This window comes from Xyrauchen texanus, chromosome 3 (assembly GCF_025860055.1).
Source record: "Xyrauchen texanus isolate HMW12.3.18 chromosome 3, RBS_HiC_50CHRs, whole genome shotgun sequence".
Taxonomy (NCBI): Eukaryota; Metazoa; Chordata; class Actinopteri; order Cypriniformes; family Catostomidae; genus Xyrauchen; species Xyrauchen texanus.
The window spans coordinates 36513764-36529901 of record NC_068278.1 but is presented as its reverse complement, the minus strand read 5'-3'; the positions used below and the strand labels follow the sequence as shown (position 1 = coordinate 36529901).

The 16138-nt window shown below is 48.2% G+C and overlaps 1 pseudogene; it reads left to right on the top strand.

Annotated features, from left to right (window-relative positions):
- Positions 1-329: 329 nt before the first annotated feature.
- Positions 330-11793, top strand: LOC127624678 (myosin heavy chain, fast skeletal muscle-like; annotated as a pseudogene).
- Positions 11794-16138: the final 4345 nt, after the last annotated feature.

The following is a 16138-nucleotide window of genomic DNA, read 5'->3' as shown; positions in this document are numbered from 1 at the left end:
TAAACCCTTCTAATGTCTTTCGTGTTGGTTTTGTAGTTTTGCTTTATTTTTCCCCATCGCGGGTATTTCCTTTGTTCTTGTAGTGTTTGTTTCCTTTTGTTTTATTTCAAATAAAGAACCGCTGCACCTAGATCCTCGCTCCTTGTCTGCCTTCACCTACATTCGTGACAGAAAGACCGACCAAAAATGGATCTAGCAGCGGTTTTTACCGAACTGGCCCAGGCAGAATTGACCGTTCGCGAGTACTCACATCTCTTCTCCACGGTCGCCATCTACACCGGGTTCGATGACGCTTCCCTGAAATCCATCTACTGGGTCGGGTTACCATCATGCCGGCGGAGGGAAGCGCCGGAATCCGGAGAGCACACATGGAGGGAGTATGTGAGTCTCGTTGTGAAGAAACTCGCTGCCGAGGAACCACCCCTCTTGATTCTGGCTTTCGAGCCAGAGCCCACGCCTGCCACGGTCAACGAGCCAGCGCCCACGCCAGCCACGGTCAGCGAGCCAGCGCCCACGGTCAGCGAGCCAGCGCCCACTCCAGCCACGGTCAGCAAGCCACGGTCAGCGAGCCTGAGCCCACGCCAGCCACGGTCAGCGAGCCTGAGCCCACGCCAGCCACGGTCAGCGAGCCTGAGCCCACGCCAGCCACGGTCAGCGAGCCAGCGCCCACGGTCAGCGAGCCAGCGCCCACTCCAGCCACGGTCAGCAAGCCACGGTCAGCGAGCCTAAGCCCACGCCAGCCACAGTCAGCGAGCCTGAGCCCACGTCAGCCACGGTCAACGAGCCAGCGCCCACGCCAGCCACGGTCAGCGAGCCTGAGCCCACGCCAGCCACGGTCAGCGAGCCTGAGCCCATGCCAGCCACGGTCCGCGAGCCTGAGCCCAGGCCAGCCATGGTCAGCGAGCCAGCGTTGCCAGCCTCGTCCGCCCGGAGGAGGAGAAAAGGAAAGGCCTCTGCCCTCCAGCTTCTGCCTACCTCTGCCAAGCAGCCAGCGCCAGTAGCCTCGACCGTCCCAGAGCCAGCGCCAGCAGCCATGACTGTCCAAGAGCCAGCGCCTCCCGAGCCTTCCAGGGCTCCGCCTCTCAAGTCTCTCGAGTCTTCCAGGGCTCCTCCTCCCGAGCCTTCCAGGGCTCCGCCTCCCAAGTCTCTCGAGTCTTCCAGGGCTCCTCCTCCCAAGCCTCCCAGGGCTCCGCCTCTCAAGTCTCTCAAGTCTTCCAGGGCTCCTCCTCCCAAGCCTCCCAGGGCTCCGCCTCTCAAGTCTCTCGAGCCTCCCAGGGCTCCGCCTCCCAAGTCTCTCGAGTCTTCCAGGGCTCCTCTCGAGCCTCCCAGGGCTCCGCTCCTCAAGCCTCTCGAGTCGTCCAGGGCTCTGCCTCGAGTCACTCGAGTCTTCCAGGGCTCCGCCTCGAGTCACTCGAGCCTTCCAGGGCTCCACCTCTCAAGCCTCTCGAGCCTCCCAGGGCTCCGCCTCTCAAGCCTCCCAGGGCTCTGCCTCTCGAGCCTCCCAGGGCTCCGCCTCTCGAGCCTTCCAGGGCTCTGCCTCTCAAGCCTCTCGAGCCTTCCAGGGCTCCGCCTCTCAAGCCTCTCGAGCCTTCCAGGGCTCCGCCTCTCGAGCTTCCCGAGCCTCCCAGGACTCTGCCTCTCAAGCTTCTCGAGCCTTTCAGAACTCCGCCTCTCGAGCCTTCCAGGGCTCCGCCCCTCAAGTATCTCGAGCCTCCCAGGGCTCCGCCCCTCAAGTCACTCGAGTCTTCTAGGGCTCCGCCTCTCGAGCCTCCCAGGGCTCCGCCCCTCAAGTCACTCGAGTCTTCTAGGGCTCTGCCCCTCAAGCCTCTCGAGCCTCCCAGGGCTCTGCCCCTCAAGCCTCTCGAGCCTTCCAGGACTCCGCCTCCAGAGCCTCTCGAGTCTTCCACGGCTCCACCTCCCGAGCCTCCTACGGCTCCGTCTCCCGGACCTCCTACGGCTCCGCCTCCCGGGCCTCCTGCGGCTCCGCCTCCCAGGCCTCCCGAGCCTCCTAAAACTCGGCCCCCAGAAACTCCAGAGCCTACCAGGTCTTTGCCTCTGAAACCTCCCATGGCTTTAATGTTTGTGGATGCTTGTTTCCGTGCTCTCCGTCATTGTTTCTCCTACCCGTTAAACCCTTCTAATGTCTTTCGTGTTGTTTTTGTAGTTTTGCTTTATTTTTCCCCATCGCGGGTATTACCTTTGTTCTTGTAGTGTTTGTTTCCTTTTGTTTTATTTCAAATAAAGAACCGCTGCACCTAGATCCTCGCTCCTTGTCTGCCTTCACCTACATTTGTGACAGAAAGACTGACCAAAAATGGATCTAGCAGCGGTTTTTACCGAACTGGCCCAGGCAGAATTGACCGTTCGCGAGTACTCACATCTCTTCTCCACGGTCGCCATCTACACCGGGTTCGATGACGCTTCCCTGAAATCCATCTACTGGGTCGGGTTACCATCATGCCGGTGGAGGGAAGCGCCGGAACCTGGAGAGCACACGTGGAGGGAGTATGTGAGTCTCGTTGTGAAGAAACTCGCTGCCGAGGAACCACCCCTCTTGATTCCGGCTTTCGAGCCAGCGCCCACGCCTGCCACGGTCAGCGAGCCAGCGCCCACGCCAGCCACGTTCAGCGAGCCAGCGCCCACGCCAGCCACGGTCAGCGAGCTAGCGCCCACGCCAGCCACGGTCAGCGAGCCAGCGCCCACGCCTGCCACGGTCAACAAGCCTGAGCCCACGCCAGCCATGGTCAGTGAGCCAGCGTTGCCAGCCTCGTACGCCCGGAGGAGGAGAAAAGGAAAGGCCTCTGCCCTCCAGCTTCTGCCTACCTCTGCCAAGCAGCCAGCGCCTGTAGCCTCGACCGTCCCAGAGCCAGCAGCCATGACCGTCCAAGAGCCAGCGCCTCCCGAGCCTTCCAGGGCTCTGCCTCTCAAGTCTCTCGAGCCTCCCAGGGCTCCTCCTCTCGAGCCTCCCGAGCCTTCCAGGGCTCCGCCTCTCGAGCCTCCCAGGGCTCCGCCTCTCAAGTCTCTCGAGTCTTCCAGGGCTCCTCCTCCCGAGGAGGAGCCCCTCTCAGCTCCGCCTCCGGGACCTGTCCCTGTCCCGAGGCCGCCTCCCAGGCCTCCTGAACCTGTCCCTGTCCCAAGGCCGCCTCCCAGGCCTCCTGGACCTGTCCCTTTCCTGTGGCCGCCTCCCAGGCCTCCTAGACCTGTCCCTGTCTTGTGGCCACCTCCCAGGCCTCCTAGACCTGTCCCTGTCTTGTGGCCGCCTCCCAGGCCTCCTAGACCTGTCCCTGTCTTGTGGCCGCCTCCCAGGCCTCCTAGACCTGTCCCTGACTTGTGGCCGCCTCCCAGGCCTCCTGAACCTGTCCCTGTCCTGTGGCCACCTCCCAGGCCTCCTGAACCTGTCCCTGCCCCTTGGACTGCCCTCTTGCCCTCTGTGTCCCCTGGACTTCCTGATTGCCCCTTGTGCCTCCTTGGTTTGTCTCTGTGTCCCTTGTGCCTCCTTAGTCTGTCTTTGTGTCCCTTGTGACCCCTTCGGTCTGTTTATTCTTCCCCGCGTCTAGCCCCCCTCTCCTGGAACTTTTGTTTGTTTTTTCTATTTTTTTGTTGTTGTTTAGGACCGTCTGGAATCCGGTCCTTTTGAGGGGGGATTATGTCACGTTCCTGTGTTGTCTGCCCCGTGTTTTCTGTTTCACTCAGCACGTCACATTCCTTGTCACGTTCCTTGTGGTCCGGTCCGTGTTTTCACCAGTCATTGTCTAGAAAACTACACTTCCCAAAACTCCTTGCCCTCACCACCTGCCAGCACTCACTCATTGTTTTCACCTGCGTATCGTTTAGTTCCATCACCTCTGTGTATATAACCCTGTCGGTTTTTAATGTTTGTGGATGCTTGTTTCCGTGCTCTCTGTCATTGTTTCTCCTACCAGTTAAACCCTTCTAATGTCTTTCGTGTTGTTTTTGTAGTTTTGCTTTATTTTTCCCCATTGCGGGTATTTCCTTTGTTCTTGTAGTGTTTGTTTCCTTTTGCTTTATTTCAAATAAAGAACCGCTGCACTTAGATCCTCGCTCCTTGTCTGCCTTCACCTACATTCGTGACAGTGTGCAAGTTGGCCTCAATATAAGTGTGAAGTAGATCACAACCAGCCTCAGAGGAGACTAGAGGGGTTCCAGTTTTTGGTAAGATGCTCAAGCAATTTGCTATTGATAATGATTTTGACCTGAGATTGTAAAAAAAAAAAAATAATAATAATAATAGTAACATTACAGCCGTTAGACAGAATAAACCTTTTGATAATATATTATTAACTTGAAATCTATTTTTTTATGATATACTGTAAATACAATTAAAATGCTCTGGTGTTTAAAGTGTACATATATTACATGCACATGCAGAGTTACATCCTATGACTAAATGTAATTTTTGTGTAACTGTATTTTTGACTGATCTGTAGAAGTTTCATCTGGTCTCTAGGAGAAGGAAGGTAGGTAGCCCATACTTTACATTGCTGAATTGAACATGCAAATGGATATTAGCAGACATTTGCATTTGAGTAATAAACAGCTAAACTATGTAAGACTCTTTGTTAATAAGGTGTATGAATTGTATATTTGATTGCTATAGTGATTCTTTTCCCATTTTTAGTAAGCCGCCACCATGAGTACGCACAAAACAAGCCAGACACTTCTTCATTGGTGTGCTGGATATTGCTGGCTTTGAGATCTTTGATGTAAGACTTTTGTTTTGTAAACAAATTTAATGGGAGTTCACTCATATTCAGTTTTTAGTAAATATTTTATTCTCTCCAGTTCAACAGCATGGAGCAACTGTGCATCAACTTTACCAATGAGAAACTGCAACAGTTCTTCAACCACCACATGTTTGTGCTGGAACAAGAGGAGTACAAGGAGGGCATTGTTTGGGAGTTCATTGACTTCGGTATGGACTTGGCTGCTTGTATTGAGCTCATTGAGAAGGTTTTTACTGGCTTAATTGTAAATTTTTATAATTTACCATTCTTCAAAATTGCATTTTTTTTTTTAAATAATACTCTTTAATCATTTACAAATAGCCCATGGGTATCTTCTCCATCCCTGAAGAGGAGTGCATGTTCCCCAAGACTTCAGACGCGTCCTTCAAGAACAAGCTGTATGATCAGCACCTTGGCAAAAACCAAGCCTTCCAGAAACCAAAGCCTGCCAAAGGCAAAGCTGAGGCCCACTTCTCTCTGGTTCACTACACTGGAACTGTGGATTACAACGTTGCTGGCTGTGGATTACAATGTTGCTGGCTGGTTGGACAAGAACAAGGATCCACTGAATGAGTCTGTTTTGCAGCTCTACCAGAAGTCTTCTGTCAAACTTCTGGCCACTCTCTACCCACCTGTTGTTGAGGGTAAGTATATTCATTGCAAGTGCATATTTAAAATATAGCTCTGTCAGGATCACTTTTTTCAAATAATATCTTACATCTAAAATCAGAGTGGGGAGAGCAGCAATTCACTGCAGAATTGCATTACTTGGTACCACAATTTCACAAATGTGCTTTCAGAAAAGAAGTGGATCTGGGGATGGAGGGGAGGTGTTAAAGCAACCTGGGGCAATGCAATAGAAAGGCAGCTTAAGAATAAGGAATGGAGAATGGACTTAAAAAGAATTGCTCTGATATTTGTTACCAACATATTTCAGTTGACCGCAAAGATTGACTGTAGTTGCCTGCCTGAATTTATGCAATGCTTAATCATTATTGAATTACACAATCTAGGTTATTATTTCAATGTTTGTGCAGAAACTGGCGATGGCAAAAAGAAGGGTGGTTCCATGCAGACTGTGTCCTCCCAGTTCAGGGTATGTATAGAGGATGCTAAACCTGAGATGACAACAATATTGCAGTGTTTGAAAGAAAATTAGAAAACATCTTTATATTTTCCTCAGGAGAACTTGGGCAAGCTCATGACAAATTTGAGGAGCACTCATCCTCACTTTGTGCGTTGTCTGATTCCCAATGAATCCAAGACTCCAGGTAGAGTAATAAAGGGCTTAAAGATATTCTGACATCAACACAATATATGATAATGATCACATGAACTGTGCATGTACCAACCTTAGGATGCAAATTGTTCTGTACAGGTCTCATGGAGGACTTCCTGGTTATCCACCAGCTGAGATGTAATGGTGTACTTGAAGGTATCAGAATCTGCAGAAAAGGTTTCCCCAGCAGAATCCTCTATGGTGACTTCAAACAGAGGTAAATTGGACTGCATGAAAATACTACTCCCTGTAGGAGGGTTATCCCAATGCAAAAATATGAAGCATTTTGTTAAATCTACCACAGATACAAGGTGTTGAATGCCAGTGTTATCCCTGAGGGACAGTTTATGGACAACAAGAAAGCCTCTGAGAAACTCTTGGGATCCATCGATGTTAATCATGATGAGTATAGATTTGGGCATACAAAGGTTCATATTCTGAATGAAAAAAATAAAAGATTCAATAACCACGCTGTATGTTTTCAGCTATGATTTAAATCAATTCTGCATTATTGTGCATGAATTCAGGTGTTCTCCAAAGCTGGTCTTCTGGGTGTTCTTGAAGAGATGCGTGATGAGAAACTGGCGGCTCTGGTCACAATGACTCAGGCTCTCTGTCGTGGTTACCTGATGAGGAGAGAGTTTGTGAAGATGGTGGAGAGGAGGTTGATTATATAATTAATAAGGATGTCTACAATAATAATTGTGACAAGAGTAAATAATTATATTTATGACATTTATTGACAAAATAATTCACAGGGAGTCAATTCATACCATCCAATACAACATCCGCTCATTCATGAACGTCAAACACTGGCCATGGATGAAGGTTTACTACAAGATTAAGCCTCTGCTGAAGAGTGCTGAGACTGAGAAGGAGCTGGCAACCATGAAAGAAGATTTTACAAAATGCAAAGAAGATCTTGTCAAGGCTGTAGCTAAAAAGGAACTTGAGGAGAAGATGGTAGCACTGCTGCAAGAGAAGAATGATCTGCAGCTTCAAGTAGCCTGTAAGTGAATGGAGGAAAACATTCATTTGTATTTCATTAGAAACATCAGATACAGTAGGCAATGAGCACAAGCTTTTAACACAATGTTAATCTTGACTTTTTCATATTTTGCTACCATAAAATAGGAATCTGAGAATCTTTCAGATGCTGAGGAGAGGTGTGAGGGTCTGATCAAGAGCAAAATCCAGCTTGAAGCTAAACTCAAAGAGACAACTGAGAGACTGGAGGATGAGGAGGAAATCAATGCTGAACTCACAGCCAAGAAGAGGAAACTGGAGGATGAGTGCTCTGAGCTGAAGAAAGACATCGATGACCTGGAGCTCACATTGGCTAAAGTCGAAAAGGAGAAACATGCTACTGAAGATAAGGTTTGTGACAGAGTTGATTTCATATTTTATGACATTTTAATTGCACCTAAATTTTGTTCAAGAATATTAATTATAACAAAAGGAAGTAATATAGTATCGAACATCACACAGGTCAAGAACCTGACTGAGGAAATGGCAGCACAGGATGAGAGCATTGCCAAGCTTACAAAAGAGAAGAAAGCCCTCCACGAGTCACATCAGCAGACTCTGGATGATCTCCAGGCAGAGGAGGATAAAGTCAACACCCTGACCAAAGCCAAGACGAAGCTTGAGCAACAAGTTGATGATGTGAGTTATTATTTCAACATGTCCTTAATTCTTTAAATTTACATATGTGCTTTGGATGTTTATTTATTGTTTTCCCATAGCTTGAGGGTTCCCTTGAACAAGAGAAGAAGCTCCGGATGGATCTTGAGAGAGCAAAGAGAAAGCTTGAAGGAGACCTTAAATTGGCCCAGGAGTCCATTATGGACCTGGAGAATGACAAGCAGCAATCTGAGGAAAAACTGAAGAAGTAAAAACATGAAATAATTTGAAATTATTTTTGTGTTTTATTGTTTTATGTATGTTATTGTTTTACAAACAAGTTATTATTGAAATCCCACAGGAAAGACTTTGAAACAAGCCAGCTCCTCAGCAAGATTGAGGATGAACAATCTCTTGGAGCTCAACTCCAGAAGAAGATCAAGGAGCTTCAGGTATTTGGAATTTTTTTGATCTTTTTTGGTTACATTGTTATTTGTTTAAAAAAAATCGAGATCAGAAATTAATTAATTACTTGCCCCTGTAGGCTCGCATTGAAGAACTGGAGGAAGAGATAGAGGCTGAGCGTGCTGCTCGTGCAAAGGTGGAGAAGCAGAGAGCTGATCTCTCCAGGGAACTTGAAGAGATCAGTGAGAGGCTTGAGGAGGCTGGAGGAGCAACGTCTGCTCAGATTGAGATGAATAAGAAGTGTGAGGCTGAATTCCAGAAGCTGCGTCGTGATCTTGAAGAGGCCACCCTCCAGCATGAAGCCACTGCTGCTGCCCTCCGCAAGAAGCAGGCCGACAGTGTGGCTGAGCTGGGAGAGCAAATTGACAACCTCCAGCATGTCAAGCAAAAGCTTGAGAAGGAGAAGAGCGAATACAAAATGGAGATTGAGGATCTCTCCAGCAACATGGAGGCTGTTGCCAAAGCAAAGTATGCAACAATGAAATTCAAGATCATTTAATGAAAAATTCCACACCCAGAAAGTAATCCAGAAGATTTTGACAACATTCTGAAAATGTTTACATTTACAGGCAAATCTTGAGAAGATGTGTCGTACTGTTGAGGATCAACTTAGTGAACTCAAAGCCAAGAATGATGAGAATATTCGTCACTTAAATGACCTCAGTGCTCAAAGAGCAAGACTTCAACCTGAGAATGGTAATTATTATTATTTTTGACTTATCTTCTGTTATCCATTGCTTTCTTGTCATTTTTTTAGTGTCATATATTCATGCAAGTGAGCTTGGCCGTCAACTGGAGGAGAAAGAGGCTCTGGTTTCTCAGCTCACCAGAGGCAAACAAGATTTCACTCAGCAAATTGAGGAGTTAAAGAGACATATAGAGGAGGAAGTGAAGGGAAAAAGAAAAACTCTTAGAAAGAACTTTGTGCTGATTTATCTGAGGAATCAGTTAATCACTGACTTTTAAAATGCATTAAAACATAAACTGTATTTTTTTTTAGGCCAAGAATGCTCTGGCCCATGCTGTGCAGTCAGCCCGTCATGACTGCGACCTCCTCCGTGAGCAGTTTGAGGAATAGCAGGAGGCAAAGGCTGAGCTGCAGCGGGGAATGTCTGAGGCCAACAGTGAGGTTGCTCAGTGGAGGACCAAATATGAAACTGATGCTATCCAGCGTACAGAGGAGCTTGAAGAGTCCAAGTATGAACATCAGAAGAGTTGATAAATGTGTTCATATTTGAAAATGTTTGCATCATAGATTAATGTTGACAAATTCATAACAGGAAGAAGCTGGCTTAGCGTCTGCTAGAGGCAGAGGAACAAATTGAGGCAGTAAACTCCAAATGTGCCTCTCTGGAGAAGACCAAACAGAGACTCCAGGGTGAAGTGGAGGACCTCATGATTGATGTGGAGAGAGCCAATGCTTTGGCTGCCAATCTTGACAAGAAGCAGAGGAACTTTGACAAGGTAAATTATTTAAGTCTTTTTGTGATATGACTTTGATATGAATCTCTTTAAAAATAGTTTAACCTGACCCTGTAATGTCTCAACCCAAGGTCCTGGCAGAATGGAAGCAGAAGTATGAGGAAGGACAGGCAGAGCTGGAAGGTGCTCAGAAAGAGGCTCGCTCACTCAGCACTGAGCTGTTCAAGATGAAGAACTCCTATGAGGAGAGTCTGGACCAACTGGAGACACTTAAGAGAGAAAATAAGAATCTGCAGCTTAAGACCACAATTATTTAATAAATTATTAACTTTAACACTCTTACAGTGTTAAATCAATATTGGGAATTCAATGTGTGTACTGTTTATAATATGTTGATACTATTTTATTTTTCTTCTGTAGAGGAGATATCGGATCTGACAGAGCAGTTAGGCGAGACTGGTAAAAGCATTCATGAGCTGGAAAAGGCCAAGAAGGCAGTGGAGACTGAGAAGTCTGAGATTCAGACCGCCCTGGAGGAGGCTGAAGTGAGTTTCTAGATAGAATTGTATTGTAGATGAATATGTATTATTTTGTTTTAACTCTTGCTGTAAAAAACTGTAGCTATCCTGTCATGTCAATGAATGTTTTAATTTTTAAATTCAAAAATTATTTTTCTCATTTCATAGGGCACTCTGGAGCATGAGGAGTCCAAGATTATTCGTGTCCAGCTTGAGCTAAACCAGGTCAAGAGTGAGATTGACAGGAAGCTTGCAGAGAAGGATGAGGAGATGGAGCAGATCAAGAGGAACAGCCAGAGAGTCATTGAGTCCATGCAGAGCACTCTGGACTCTGAGGTCAGGAGCAGGAATGATGCCCTGAGAATCAAGAAGAAGATGGAGGGAGATCTTAATGAGATGGAGATTCAGCTGAGCCATGCCAATCGCCAGGCTGCTGAATCCCAGAAACAGCTAAGAAATGTTCAGGGACAACTCAAGGTATGTGACCTCTCTCTAGTTTCAGTTGTATAAATAAATTAGTATTATGAACAAAATTAAAAAAACAAAAAAAACTATTCAGAGAGCCCTCAAAAAATTGTTGTGTACAGGATGCCCAACTTCACCTTGGTGATGCCCTGAGAGGACAGGAGGACATGAAGGAGCAGGTAGCCATGGTGGAGCATAGAAACACTCTGATGCAGGCTGAGATTGAGGAGCTGAGAGCTGCTCTAGAGCAGACAGAGAGAGGCCGCAAAGTGGCTGAACAAGAGCTGGTAGACGCCAGTGAGCGTGTTGGACTCTTGCACTCTCAGGTAATCATTACACAGAATGTAAAACACAATAACAATCAAATAAAGATGTAATATTTTCACTTTATGTAATATTTCCTCTATTTCAGAACACAACCTTCTGAACACCAAGAAGAAGCTTGAGGCTGACCTTGTCCAAATTCAGGGTGAAGTTGATGATATCGTCCAGGAAGCAAGAAACGCTGAGGAGAAGGCTAAGAAGGCCATCACTGATGTTGGTTTTTAAGTTATAACAATTACTACCATTTAAACTAAAATCAAAGTTCAACTTTTGGAGTGCAGCAAAGACTCTCGCTGATTTTTTTTATGTGTTAATTAGGCCGCAATGATGGCAGAAGAGCTTAAAAAGGAGCAGGACACCAGTTCTCACCTGGAGAGGATGAAGAAGAACCTGGAGGTCACAGTAAAGGACCTGCAGCACCGTCTGGATGAGGCTGAGAATCTGGCCATGAAGGGAGGAAAGAAACAACTCCAGAAACTGGAGTCCAGGGTGAGATTTTATTTATTTCCATGTTTATAGTCTTGATGTGGGTATTGTGATATATATGTTATGAAATATAATATTTTGTTTGGATAAAATTAGACAATATGTATTGTGTAGGTCCGTGAGCTTGAGACTGAAGTTGAGGCAGAACAGAGACGAGGAGCTGATGCTGTTAAAGGTGTCTGCAAATATGAGAGGAGAGTTAAAGAACTCCCATACCAGGTATGACCATACCTGACCATACCCATACATTAATTCTCACAAAATTATTTCCACAAAAGTGTATAAGCTGTAGTTATAGTAAAAGCTTTAAAATAAATCAATAAATTATTTGTAGACTGAGGAGGACAAGAAGAACATTACCAAACTCCAGGATCTGGTTGATAAGCTGCAGCTGAAAGTCAAGGCCTACAAGAGGCAGGCTGAGGAGGCAGTATGTAAAATATATCGGAACATTTTGATTCAGTAATTTTCTTGCTTTCTACTTAATGTAATGTAGTAGGACCTACCATGGGACCCTTCCACAGGACATGACATGCTTCCGACAATGTTCGGTAAGACCGTATTTGCTGTATTTATTTATTACGCATTTCCACTCAAATTCCCCCTTCCCCTTTGGAAGGACAACCCCTGACGACTGACCCTATATGGCCCTCAGCTGAACAATTTCATTTCTTTTGGGGAGAAAAAAAAGAGGACACGGCTGGGTCAGCCAGTTTCTATTTTTTGGGGGGGCAGTTGAGTTGTCCCCGAGGTGCAGGGGACCGTTTGATGCATGTAAGAGCATTGGGGGAGGTTACATGATGGCTGGGTGCACTGGCTACGAGGTACACCGGTGTCTGCCCATCTCGCATCGCCAGTCCACGTAGCACAGTTCGGTAAGTCATGCCGTTTAGTATAGGAACCCCTAGTGTCACTTCATCGACACAACGTCGAGTGAGTGACTGACAGAAGGGGAATGTCTTGGTTATTGTTGTAACCTCCGTTTCCTGATGGAGGGAACGAGACATTGTGTCCCTCCTGCCACAACCCTGAACCAACCGCTGAAATGGCCGGGACCTAGTCTCGGTTCCTCCGTGCACAACCTGAATGAGTGGTTGCATTCCAGCTCCTTTTATACCTGTATGTTTGGGGGAGTGGCATGCAAATTCCACTCGCCAATTCCCATTGGCCTTTTCTCAAAAATCAGCGGTGTTTGGGGCTCTCAAGAGTGACCCCTAGTGTCACTTCATCAACACAACATCTCGTTCCCTCCATCAGGGAATGGAGATTACAACAGTAACTGAGACGTTTGTCAACACTACTACTGTATACCTAATAAAATATAGCTTGGTTACTAAAAAGCTACAAGTAGCCAAGCTACCACCTTGCTACTGAGAAATGTTTTTAGCTAGCTTTGCTATAGGCCTTTTTCACATTTTGCGTTTCTCGCTTCCGGGGGTTACTTTCTGTACTAACAACAGCCATTTAAATGGAAACAAGATCTCCTGAAATCAAAGTCTTCATACAAATTAACTAGCGTGTAAATGTTTGATCTGACTTTATGCTTTGTTTGCAACTCTACAGAGCTCTAATTTACATTCTGATGATTTATGGGACTGTTTCCAGACTTGCCAGCCAGGATTCAGACAATTGAAAGTTGAAATATGTCCTAATAGGCAAGTTTTAGTTATATTTTAAAATGTTGTTTCGGCTAAAGCAGGTATTTAAATTGTAAGCTGTATGATATAAATATGATATGTAATATGATGGTCAGGATGGTTTTCACATAATTTTGTAGCAAAAACTATTGGCTACAACATCCAGTTCTCAAAACTCTTGTGGACAAATGTTTAGTATGTGTTATATGGCCTTATTTCAGTGACTTGCATTTTAATTTTTTTCAAAAACCATGCATAAACATTATTTTCTCAAAAATACAAACATGTACACATGTTACTCAATTATTATTGTAGCCCAGTTTGTGCTGAATACAGTGTTTTCAGACTTTATCCATTTAATATATTTTTAAGCAACTGAAAAAAGCATAAATGTCAAGGCATGTCAAAACTTCTCCAGGGCCCAAAACACTCTCAGACTCCAGAGGGCTAATTATAATGCTCTGTAAGGCTGTCTATACAAGGATGACAGGAAGCCAGACTTCAAGATACGGTAAGCCTTTTTAATTTCCCCTGTTTGTGCCAACAGTATTCACAGTTTTTCACAATAATTTTCACAGTCTCTTTATGTTCGAACGCTGAGTTCGTAGTCCGTCTCTGACTCCCTCTGTTCTGTGGCTGCTGGCTTTTTAACCGCTCTCCTCGCTCTACTGCAATTAGAGACAGGTGTTAGACATAATTTAGCCCAGGTGTGAGCGCCTTACCGCTTTTCTCCCGGACGGGCGCTTGACCACGCCCCGCTGCCACATACCCCCACCGCCCGACTCAGGCCGGGCGTCATCCGGCCTGCTTACCACTCCCCCATTTCTGGAGAGGAAGTCGGCGGCAGCCATCTGCACCCCCGGTCTGTGGACCACCTTGAACTTAAAAGGCTGGAGGGCTAGATACCAACGGGTGATCCGGGCGTTAGTATCTTTCATGCGGTGGAGCCACTGCAGTGGGGCATGGTCCGAGCAGAGGGTGAAGGCCCGCCCCAGCAGGTAGTACCGGAGGGTGAGGACCGCCCACTTGATGGCCAGACACTCCTTCTCCACGGTGCTGTACTTAGTCTCCCTTAAGGAGAGCTTCCGGCTGATGTACAGCACCGGGCTCCTCTCCCTCCACCAGCTGCAGAGTACGGCCCCCAGCCCTCTGTCTGAAGCGTCCGTCTGTAATAAAAGGGAGAGAGAAGTCAGGTGCATGCAAAAGCGGCCCCCACAAAGTGCAGCTTTAATCTGCGTAAACGCCTGTTGGCACTGCTCTGACCATTGGACCGGATCTGGAGCCCCCTTTTTAGTGAGGTCAGTCAGCGGGCTGGTGACGTCCGAATAATTAGGCACAAATCTTCTGTAATAGCCAGCCAGCCCCAGGAACTGTTTAGCTGAGCCCAAAGCCCCGGGTTGAACCAAGCGTTGGTGGATGGTGGTCTGGTTACAGCCGGTATCCAACAAAGCTTGGTATGTACCCCCCTGGATTCTTACCGGAATCCGGTACGCTCCAGCCCGATCGGGGGCAGCCTGCGGAACATCGGAGACCCGCACCACTGCCCCTATTTCCATCAGCGGACACTGATCCCGGAAGTGGTCCGGGTCTCCGCACCTCCAGCAGACCGGCCCAGGCGCTGCGGCCGCACCGCGTGCTGGCGGGTGCCCCCACCTGAGGAGGAGAGCGGCTGAAGGATGGGGAAGGGCTTGGCGGGTGTTCCCAAGGCCGGGAGCTGGGCGCAAACGCTCAGCGCCTGCGGGGGCAGGAACGGACCCTGGGGAGAGAGCAGAGCGAGAGGGAAGAGGGGAGGGAAAAAAAACAGGGGAAGACACAGGGGAAGGGGAGACAGACAGAGAGGGCTCATCCGCCCTGGGAATCGCCGCCATGTGGTCCTCCGCGAGTTGGACGGCTTCCTCCAGCGACGCCGGGCGGTGGCACTGGACCCACTCGGCCGTCTTCCGGGGCAGACGCTGAACAAACTGCTCCAGTACCACCTGGTCGATTAGTTGACAGGAAGCCAGACTTCAAGATACGGTAAGCCTTTTTAATTTCCCCTGTTTGTGCCAACAGTATTCACAGTTTTTCACAATAATTTTCACAGTCTCTTTATGTTCGAACGCTGAGTTCGTAGTCCGTCTCTGACTCCCTCTGTTCTGTGGCTGCTGGCTTTTTAACCGCTCTCCTCGCTCTACTGCAATTAGAGACAGGTGTTAGACATAATTTAGCCCAGGTGTGAGCGCCCTTACCGCTTTCTCTCCCGGACGGGCGCTGACCACGCCCGCTGCCACATACCCCCACCGCCCGACTCAGGCCTGGGCGTCATCCGGCCTGCTTACCACTCCCCCCCCATTTCTGGAGAGGAAGTCGGTGGCAGCCATCTGCACCCCCGGTCTGTGGACCACCTTGAACTTAAAAGGCTGGAGGGCTAGATACCAACGGGTGATCTGGGCGTTAGTATCTTTCATGCGGTGGAGCCACTGCAGTGGGGCATGGTCCGAGCAGAGGGTGAAGGCCCGCCCCAGCAGGTAGTACCGGAGGGTGAGGACCGCCCACTTGATGGCCAGACACTCCTTCTCCACGGTGCTGTACTTAGTCTCCCTTAAGGAGAGCTTCCGGCTGATGTACAGCACCGGGCGCTCCTCTCCCTCCACCAGCTGCGAGAGTACGGCCCCCAGCCCTCTGTCTGAAGCGTCCGTCTGTAATAAAAAGGGGAGAGAGAAGTCAGGTGCATGCAAAAGCGGCCCCCCACAAAGTGCAGCTTTAATCTGCGTAAACGCCTGTTGGCACTGCTCTGACCATTGGACCGGATCTGGAGCCCCCTTTTTAGTGAGGTCAGTCAGCGGGCTGGTGACGTCCGAATAATTAGGCACAAATCTTCTGTAATAGCCAGCCAGCCCCAGGAACTGTTTAGCTGAGCCCAAAGCCCCGGGTTGAACCAAGCGTTGGTGGATGGTGGTCTGGTTACAGCCGGTATCCAACAAAGCTTGGTATGTACCCCCCTGGATTCTTACCGGAATCCGGTACGCTCCAGCCCGATCGGGGCAGCCTGCGGAACATCGGAGACCGCACCACTGCCCCTATTTCCATCAGCGGACACTGATCCCGGAAGTGGTCCGGGTCTCCGCACCTCCAGCAGACCGGCCCAGGCGCTGCGGCCGCACCCGTGCTGGCGGGTGCCCCCACCTGAGGAGG